The sequence below is a fragment of the Dama dama genome, chromosome 18 (assembly GCF_033118175.1).
Source record: "Dama dama isolate Ldn47 chromosome 18, ASM3311817v1, whole genome shotgun sequence".
Taxonomy (NCBI): Eukaryota; Metazoa; Chordata; class Mammalia; order Artiodactyla; family Cervidae; genus Dama; species Dama dama.
The window spans coordinates 29935280-29943923 of NC_083698.1; the positions used below are offsets into that span (position 1 = coordinate 29935280).

General features: G+C 41.3%; 1 pseudogene; it reads right to left on the reverse strand.

Annotated features, from left to right (window-relative positions):
- Positions 1-370: 370 nt before the first annotated feature.
- On the reverse strand, positions 371-8235 carry LOC133073014 (large ribosomal subunit protein uL18-like; annotated as a pseudogene).
- Between the last annotated feature and the right edge of the window lie 409 nt (positions 8236-8644).

Genomic DNA, 8644 nt, shown 5'->3' on the forward strand with positions numbered 1-8644 from the left:
AGCCTGGCCAGGGGCTGGATGGGGAAACACCCAAAAGGTCTGTAGCCAGAGAGAGTTGAAGGAAGGCCAAGCAAATAAAGAAGGATGACCAAGCCCTGACAGAATCAGGGGAAAATAGACCACTTTAGGAGCCACTGAAATCTGTAGACAAAACTTGGATGAACTGACCAGTACACAATCAAGAACCAGGACAAGACCACACAGATCCTCTCTCCCTACCTGTTGGGAGCCATTATGGGAGAACCCACCCATGACAAGGTCATGAGGAGAAGACCTGAAACGCAAGGCTGTTCAGGCTACAAGGGACCCTCCAGGTTGACCCCAGCCTCTATACCACCCTGTAGCCTCCCCCTCTTGCTGTTGTCCTTGTTCATCCTGTTGCGGATCTTTGCATTGCCTGCCGAGAGCTCTCCTGCTCATCTTTCACTAAATAAAGACCAACATAGAACCCTAAGTAATAAATCTCCTGGACGCTGGTTCCCTATGAAGGGGCCAGGAATGAAGGAAATGTTTCAAGTAAAAACCCATTTGCTGGCACTCTGGCTTGTTTGGCAAATGCGTACTAATGCACATGACTGCTCACAACACCTTAATCATAAACAGCATAAAGAACCTGATCACAGAAGGCCCTGATAGGCACAGAGCCCTTCGGGGGGCAAGGAAGCCCTATTAGAGAACACAAAAAATATTATTTTAAAAGTGGTTATTGGATCAATGTTTGATTGCTGTTAATGTGCTGAGGTTGTGCAGTAAAAACTATTGTTAATATAGTTAAGGATTTAGAAAAATAAGAGTTTATCCCTAGTGTGGAAACAATAAGATAATTGCTAATTTTAATCAAGAGTGCTAAAACAGAGGCTGCCTCATCAGAGCCACAGAGTCTTTGTGTGCTAAACTTTTTAGATAAATAGCTGAGAACTTTTGCAAAAAAGGCTGACATTTGCGTTAACAGGATTGTATTTCTACTATGTTGCAACCTGTTGTACCATGAGACTGCAACTTTTCTGTTTTCTGCTAAACTCAAGGCAAAATAGAACAAGAAAGAACTACGGAAAACAGTTTTGCCTTCACCTAGGTCATAAAATGTTAATAGGCCCCAAGGCCAGAAGATAATGTACAAAGATCCACTATGAAAGAAGACTCTCATGAACAAAGAAGTATGCAGAAAACACCCTGGTTTCATGAAGGAAAAAATTGACATAATATTAAACTAAACTTTGTATGCTTATCTTTCACCTCCCCTTAGAAATGTACTAACTTAGGGTATAAAAGCTAAGGTAAAAAATAAAGCATTGCCAGACTCTGCTGCACATCCTGGTCTGGTCTCTTTCTTTCTCTCTCTCTCTCTCTTTCTCTCTCTCTCATTCGCCAACGCCATTCATCCTGAGGGTACCCTTGGATCCTGCTGGGGCTGGACCCTGGCACCTACCCCAAACCATAAGAATACAATAAGCTGTAATCTTCCCCATGTACTTTCAGGTAAAAGAGCAGTGAGAAGTGAAAATGTGAAAAACCTGAGAACTGAAAAATTTTCTAATGAGGTAGTTAAATTACTGGTTGAAATATGAAACCAGATCAATCAAGTTAGTCTTGTTTCATTTTTTCTTTCCCACCACCTACCAGGCCACAAGACCAGATCAGCTATAGACAAAATAAAGAAGCTGAATTTTTTCTAAATTTTTGTATTGTGAGTATCTTGCAATCCTGCTACAAAACACTGAGATGAAATAATAAGTTCACATCAGACTGCATTTAACCCCACAAAAATAGTCTTTTATTCCTCAGGACTTTGTTGTTAATAAAGGTCTTTATTTATGAGAGATTTTAGTACATGAAATTGGCTTCCCAGGTGGCACTAGTGGTAAAGAATCCACCTGCTAGTGCTGGAGATGCAAAAGACTTGGGTTCAATCACTGGGTTGGGATGACCCCCTGGAGCAGGAAATGGCAACTCACTCCAGTTATTCTTGCCTGGAGAATCCCATGGACAGAGGAGCCTGGTGGGCTACAGTCCACAGGGTTGCAACAACTCAGACACAACTGAGCACATGTGCACTATTACTACTTAGTACATGAAGAATGGTCACTACTACTCGTACTGTGGTTAATAGCCAATATTTTAATCTCATGGATGTAATAAGAGTGGTAGACTACATTACTTGCTCACAAGTCTTCCTTCCCTCCCCTCCTTTGCCATGGTTCACTGCAGGCAGAGCGTTCCTTACCTTTTTGATGTTGGCCTTGGCCATGTGACTTGCTTTGATGACGGAATGTGGGTAGACAAGAGAGCCTGTCAGTTTTGAGTCCAGATAATTACCCATTTCTACTCTCTTCTCTTGTACTTCAGTCATCTGACTTGAAAAGACCCTTGAGTATTCACTGATCCCACAATAGAAACACATGGAACATACTTAATGCAGAGTTCAAAGGAGACTCACCAGTCCCCACCTACAGGCCGTGAACATGAAATAAGAGATTCGGGAGTTGTATTTTATACATCAGTATTATAGCAGGAACCTGACTGATGCATTAAGCAATACTAAGCAATAAACATTATCCAAAATATTCATACATTCAAATTCCCAATAAATCACAGATTTAACAAGTCAAAACTTCTCACTCAAGCATTGATTACAAATTTATTTAAAATTATAATGTCTAAATAATGGCTTAGGGACTTCACTGGAGGTCCAGTGGTTAAGAAACCACGCTTCCAATGCAGGGGACCTGGGTTCGATTCCTGGTCAGGGAACTAAGCTCCCACAGGTCACATGGCCAAAAAATAAAAGTAAATAAATAATGATTTAAGATCACAAATTAACATATCAGATTCTTTTTTTTTAATTTATTTTTTATTTTATTTTTTTTTGCGGGGGGGGTTTTGTCATACATTGATATGAATCAGCCATAGAGTTACACGCATTCCCCATCCCGATCCCCCCTCCCACCTCCCTCTCCACCCGATTCCTCTGGGTCTTCCCAGTGCACCAGGCCCGAGCACTTGTCTCCTGCATCCAACCTGGGCTGGTGGTCTGTTTCACCATAGATAATACACATGCTGTTCTTTCGAAACATCCCACCCTCACCTTCTCCCACAGAGTTCAAAAGTCTGTTCTGTACTTCTGTGTCTCTTTTTCTGTTTTGCATATAGGGTTATCATTACCATCTTTCTAAATTCCATATATATGTGTTAGTATGCTGTAATGTTCTTTATCTTTCTGGCTTACTTCGCTCTGTATAATGGGCTCCAGTTTCGTCCATCTCATTAGAACTGATTCAAATGAATTCTTTTTAACAGCTGAGTAATATTCCATGGTGTATATGTACCATAGCTTCCTTATCCATTTGTCTGCTGATGGGCATCTAGGTTGCTTCCATGTCCTGGCTATTATAAACAGTGCTGCGATGAACATTGGGGTGCATGTGTCTCTTTCAGATCTGGTTTCCTCAGTGTGTATGCCCAGAAGTGGGATTGCTGGGTCATATGGCCGTTCTATTTCCAGTTTTTTAAGAAATCTCCACACTGTTCTCCATAGTGGCTGTACTAGTTTGCATTCCCACCAACAGTGTAAGAGGGTTCCCTTTTCTCCACACCCTCTCCAGCATTTATTGCTTGTAGACTTTTGGATAGCAGCCATCCTGACTGGTGTGTAATGGTACCTCATTGTGGTTTTGATTTGCATTTCTCTAATAATGAGTGATGTTGAGCATCTTTTCATGTGTTTGTTAGCCATCTGTAACATATCAGATTCTTATAAATGCTTTAAAAACCTATAATGAGGACAAAACATACACACATATTATGCTGATTATTAGCACTGAAGGATTTGGTTAGGCAAATTGTTGCTTCTCAGTTGGATTTGGAATTCAATAATACAGTTCTACCGCAAACTAGTGATTCTACCCCAAACCACAGGTTACTAAATTAAACCCCTATTATAGTCAAAATTCACTTTTACTTTTAATTAATTGCCTCTCATATAGATTTTAATGTTTTGATACATAGTTTTTCTCTACAAAATGTTACTTTTTTTCACATTTTCTATGCCTGACCATGTAGAACCAAATAGCTTACCACTCTGACTTAACAGTTTAACGTGAAGGTTTAATTGAAGGCTTCCATTTCATGTGTCTCATTATAACTAACAGAATATGTAGATTAGGGTTTTGCAAACTTTAAGGTACATGCAAATCACCTGTTCAGTTCAGTTCTGTTCAGTTGCTCAGTCGTGTCTGACTCTTTGTGACCCCATGAATTGCAGCATGCGAGGCCTCCCTGTCCATCACCAACTCCCGGAGTTTACTCAGACTCATGTCCATTGAGTTGGTGATGCCATCCAGCCATCTCATCCTCTGTCGTCCCCTTCTCCTCCTGCCCCCAACCCCTCCCAGCATCAGGGTCTTTTCCAATGTTAAACTACAGACTTTGATTCTTTAGGTTTATAGGACCTGAAATTCTACATTTCTTTTACTTTCTTTCCTTTTTTTAAGATTCTACATTTCTTGCAAGCTCCCAAGTGATCCTAATGCTACTGGTCCTTGAATCACACTTTGCATAGCAAAGATGTAGATATATCTTCTCCTGGGTGGTTAGGGGTTGAGTCTATGTAGCCAATTCTCTTTGGTATAAATGGCTCTTTTATTTTCTTGGAATACATTATCTTCTTGCACAACTGATGGGTACGCTGAAAAACTATCAAACCCTCATTCTATTACTTCATGTGGCTGGTGGTGTTGATCATTTTTTCTGTTTCTTGTAACAATATCTACCTCTACTATTGCCTGTATATATTCTTTCCTGTATATAGACATAAAAATAAGGACATTTATATACTTTATACAGAGAAGGCAATGGCACCCCACTCCAGTACTCTTGCCTGGAAAATCCCATGGACGGAGGAGCCTGGTAGGCTGCAGTCCATGGGGTCATTACGAGTCAGATACGACTGAGCAACTTCACTTTCACTTTTCACTTTTCATGCATTGGAGGAGGAAATGACAATCCACTCCAGTATTCTTGCCTGGAGAATCCCAGGGAGCGGGGAGCCTGGTGGACTGCTGTCTATGGGGTCGCACAGAGTCGGACATGACTGAAGTGACTTAGCAGCAGCAGCAGCATATACTTTATAAACAGACTGTGAGGAAAAATTGTGAAAGACTTTGAAATTGGAAAAAAAAAGTTGTTAACTGTCCTGTCTAGCACAATTTTCTATTGATTCATTGATGGAGTTCAGGACATACTACCTCAAAATATGGCACCTTGGCATATTGAATATATTAAGCTGAAGAAATCTGAGAGACAGCATGTGCAGGACGGGCTTTGCCTTACTCTGAAGCAGTTTATAAGATCCTCATGTGAGGGCTCCCCACTCCAGTACTCTTGCCTGGAATATCCCATGGATGGAGGAGCTTGGTAGGCTGCTGTCCATGGGGTCGCTAAGAGTCGGACACGACTGAGTGACTCCACTTTCACTTTTCACTTTCATGCACTGGAGAAGGAAATGGCAACCCACTCCAGTGTTCTTGCCTGGAGAATCCCAGGGATGAGGGAGCCTGGTGGGCTGCCATCTATGGGGTCACACAGAGTCGGACACAACTGACGTGACTTAGCAGCAGCAGCATGTGAGGGCTTCTCTGGTGGTGCAGTGGATAGGAATCCACTTGCCAGTGCAGGAGACCTGAGTTCGATCCCTCGTCTGAGAAGATCCCACTTGCCATAGAGCAACTAAGCCCCATGTGGGCCACAACTATCGAGCCTGTGCTCTAGAGTCTGGGAGCCACCACTACTGAGCCCACATGCCACAACAACTGAAGCCCTCATCCCCTAGAGCCTAGTCTCTGCAACTAGAGAAGCCACAGCACTGAGAAATTCACATACCACAACTAGAGAGTAGCCTCCGCTCTCCATAGCTAAAGAAAGTCCATGCAGCAACAAAGACCCAGCATAGCCATAAATAGATAACTAAAAATAAAATTAAAAAATAAATCCTTGTGTGAGTGGTACATTCTCAATACTTCGGGAAAGGAACACCCTTATCTCCAAGAGAGGAATCTGAACAGTTTTCTATACTTGGCTCATATCCTTTTTTGTCCTATCACATTGTTCCACCACTCTCTACTCTTCATCAGACTTAGCCTTAAAACACTCAAGTACAACCACTTCAGGTCTTCATTTCCTAATGAAGTGTCCCATAGAACTTATATTAAACAAATTTGTATGCTTTCTCTTATGAATCTGTCTTTTGTTACAATGGTCCCAGCAAAGAACATAGAAAAGTAGAAGAAAGTCATATTTTTCCTCCACAATAAACCATTTTGTAGTTGTTGTTCAGTCTCTCGGTTGTGTCTGACTCTTTGGGACCCCATGGACTGCAGCACACCAGGCTTCCCTGTCCTTCACACCAGTAGTATCTCCCAGAGCTTGCTCAAACTCATGTCCATCGAGTCGGTGATGCCATCCAACCATCTCATCTTCTGTTGTCCCCTTCTCTTCCTGCCTTCAATCTTTCCCAGCATCAGGGTTTTTTCTAATGAGTCAGTTCTTCCCATCAGGTGGCCAAAGTATTGGAGCTTCAACTTCAGCATCAGTCCTTCCAATGAACACTCAGGACTGATCTCCTTTAGGATGGACTGGTTGGATCTCTTTGCAGTCCAAGGGACTCTCGAGAGTCTTCTTCAACCCCACAGTTCAAAAGCATCAATTCTTTGGTGTTCAGAATTCTTTATGGTCCAACTCTCACATCCATACATGACTACTAGAAAAACCACAGCTTTGACTAGTCAGGTCTTTGTTGGCAAAGTGAAACATTTTATGACTCTGTAAGTTGTAGTGAACTAATATTTCAGTACAAAGGATTTTTTCCATAGAAATGGAAATTAACAGTTGAATGTAATTTATTATTGCTGTAATTTATTATTGCTGTAAATAAACCCATTTTCATTTATTCGTAAATTTACTTTGGCATTCCTTATTGACTGTGTGTGTGTGTGTGTGTGTGTGTGTGTGTGTGTGTGTGTGTGTATAGTTCTTTGAATTCTCCTTTGATCAAGTGGTAACACAGGGCTGTTTCCCTCATTAATTAATGAGTCACATAGATTCTCTATCTACATAAGAATGCCATATAGAAATAATGGCTGCTTTTTTTAATTTATTTATTTATTTGCTTGTTCAATAAGTTTATTATTGTCTTATCTGAAAAATCTTGATAGAAAATTGTGGTTTGGTTTAACTCTCGGCAGCTTGTTCCTGAGCTCTAAGGAAGCTTGCCTTCTTCTGAGCTACCCAATCTTTCTTCTGGGCAAGTGACATTTTGGGATGGTTCCACCTCTTCTTTTTAACTTCTTTCTTAGGCTTCTTCTCAAACACTGGATTCTCTCGTATTGCAGCATGAGCTTTCTCCCATCCAAGTACTAACCAGGCCAGACCCTGCTTAGCTTCCGAGATCAGACGAGATCGGGCGCGTTCAGGGTGGTATGGCCGTAGACAGCATGAGCTTTCTTATACATCTCCTCCATCATGTCTGGAGTTACATTGTTCTTTATGTACTGAGAGAACTGTTTCTTATAAGCCTCTTCATCTTCTTCAATCAGGTAACGCATGTAATCTGTAATGTTCTGCCCCATGATGTGCTTTCGGTGCACCTCGGCACTGAATTCTTTGCTTTCTGAATCATAACCAGGGAACCGTTTGGTACTGTGAGGGATAGACAAGCCTCCATTGACAGCTCCCTTTAGGGCCCCAAAAACTTTATTCCCAGTAGTAGTTCTGGCAAGTCCTACATCCAAGTAACAGGTGAAGGCACCAGGTTGACCATCAATACTTTCCACATTGTATTCATCTCCAGTCACTTCGACTTGGCCTTCATAAATTTTGTCCGTACCAAACCTATTAAGAAGCCTGCGGGCCAGCAGCAGGCCAGTACAATATGCTGCAGCATAATTTGTCTGGCCAACCTTCACACCATATTTTGGGAGTTCGCGAGCATAAGCTGCACAAACTATCATATCTCCTTCTATACGGGCATAAGCAATCTGACAAATGATATCTCTGTTCGTTACACGAACAATCATTCTGTATTTAGGTGTGTTGTACTTATTTTTATCTTGGATGACCAATCGTTTCCGAGCATAGTAGTCAGTATTTGCCCTCTCGCCTTCTTCTGAATTTCACTTGGTATCTCTTGAAGTAGGCCTTGTTCTTAACAACTTTAACAAACCCCATCCTGCGGAACAGAACCCTGACTCCGCGGCTTGCCACAGAGCTGCAGAACCAGCACGGCTCTGGAATGGCTGCTTTTAAAAATTATCCTTTAGCAAGACATAGAAACTGGAAAGGAAAAGCTACCTACTGTTTTATTCACTATTTAATATCATTAATAAGTAAAAATTGGACAGATCTATTCATCTTTACCATTCTTTTGTCTTGTATCCATCTTTTTTCTTACATTTTAATCTTTTTCTTTTATCATTAGAAACTCAAAAAATAATCATTTGACTGTGAATTTTTCAAAATTTTGACAACAAGTGCTAGTTGCTCAATCATGTTTGATTCTTTGTGACCCCCTGGACTACAGCCCACCAGTCTCCACTGTCCATGGAATTCTCTAGGCAAGAATACTGAAGTGGGTTGCCATGCTCTTCTCCAG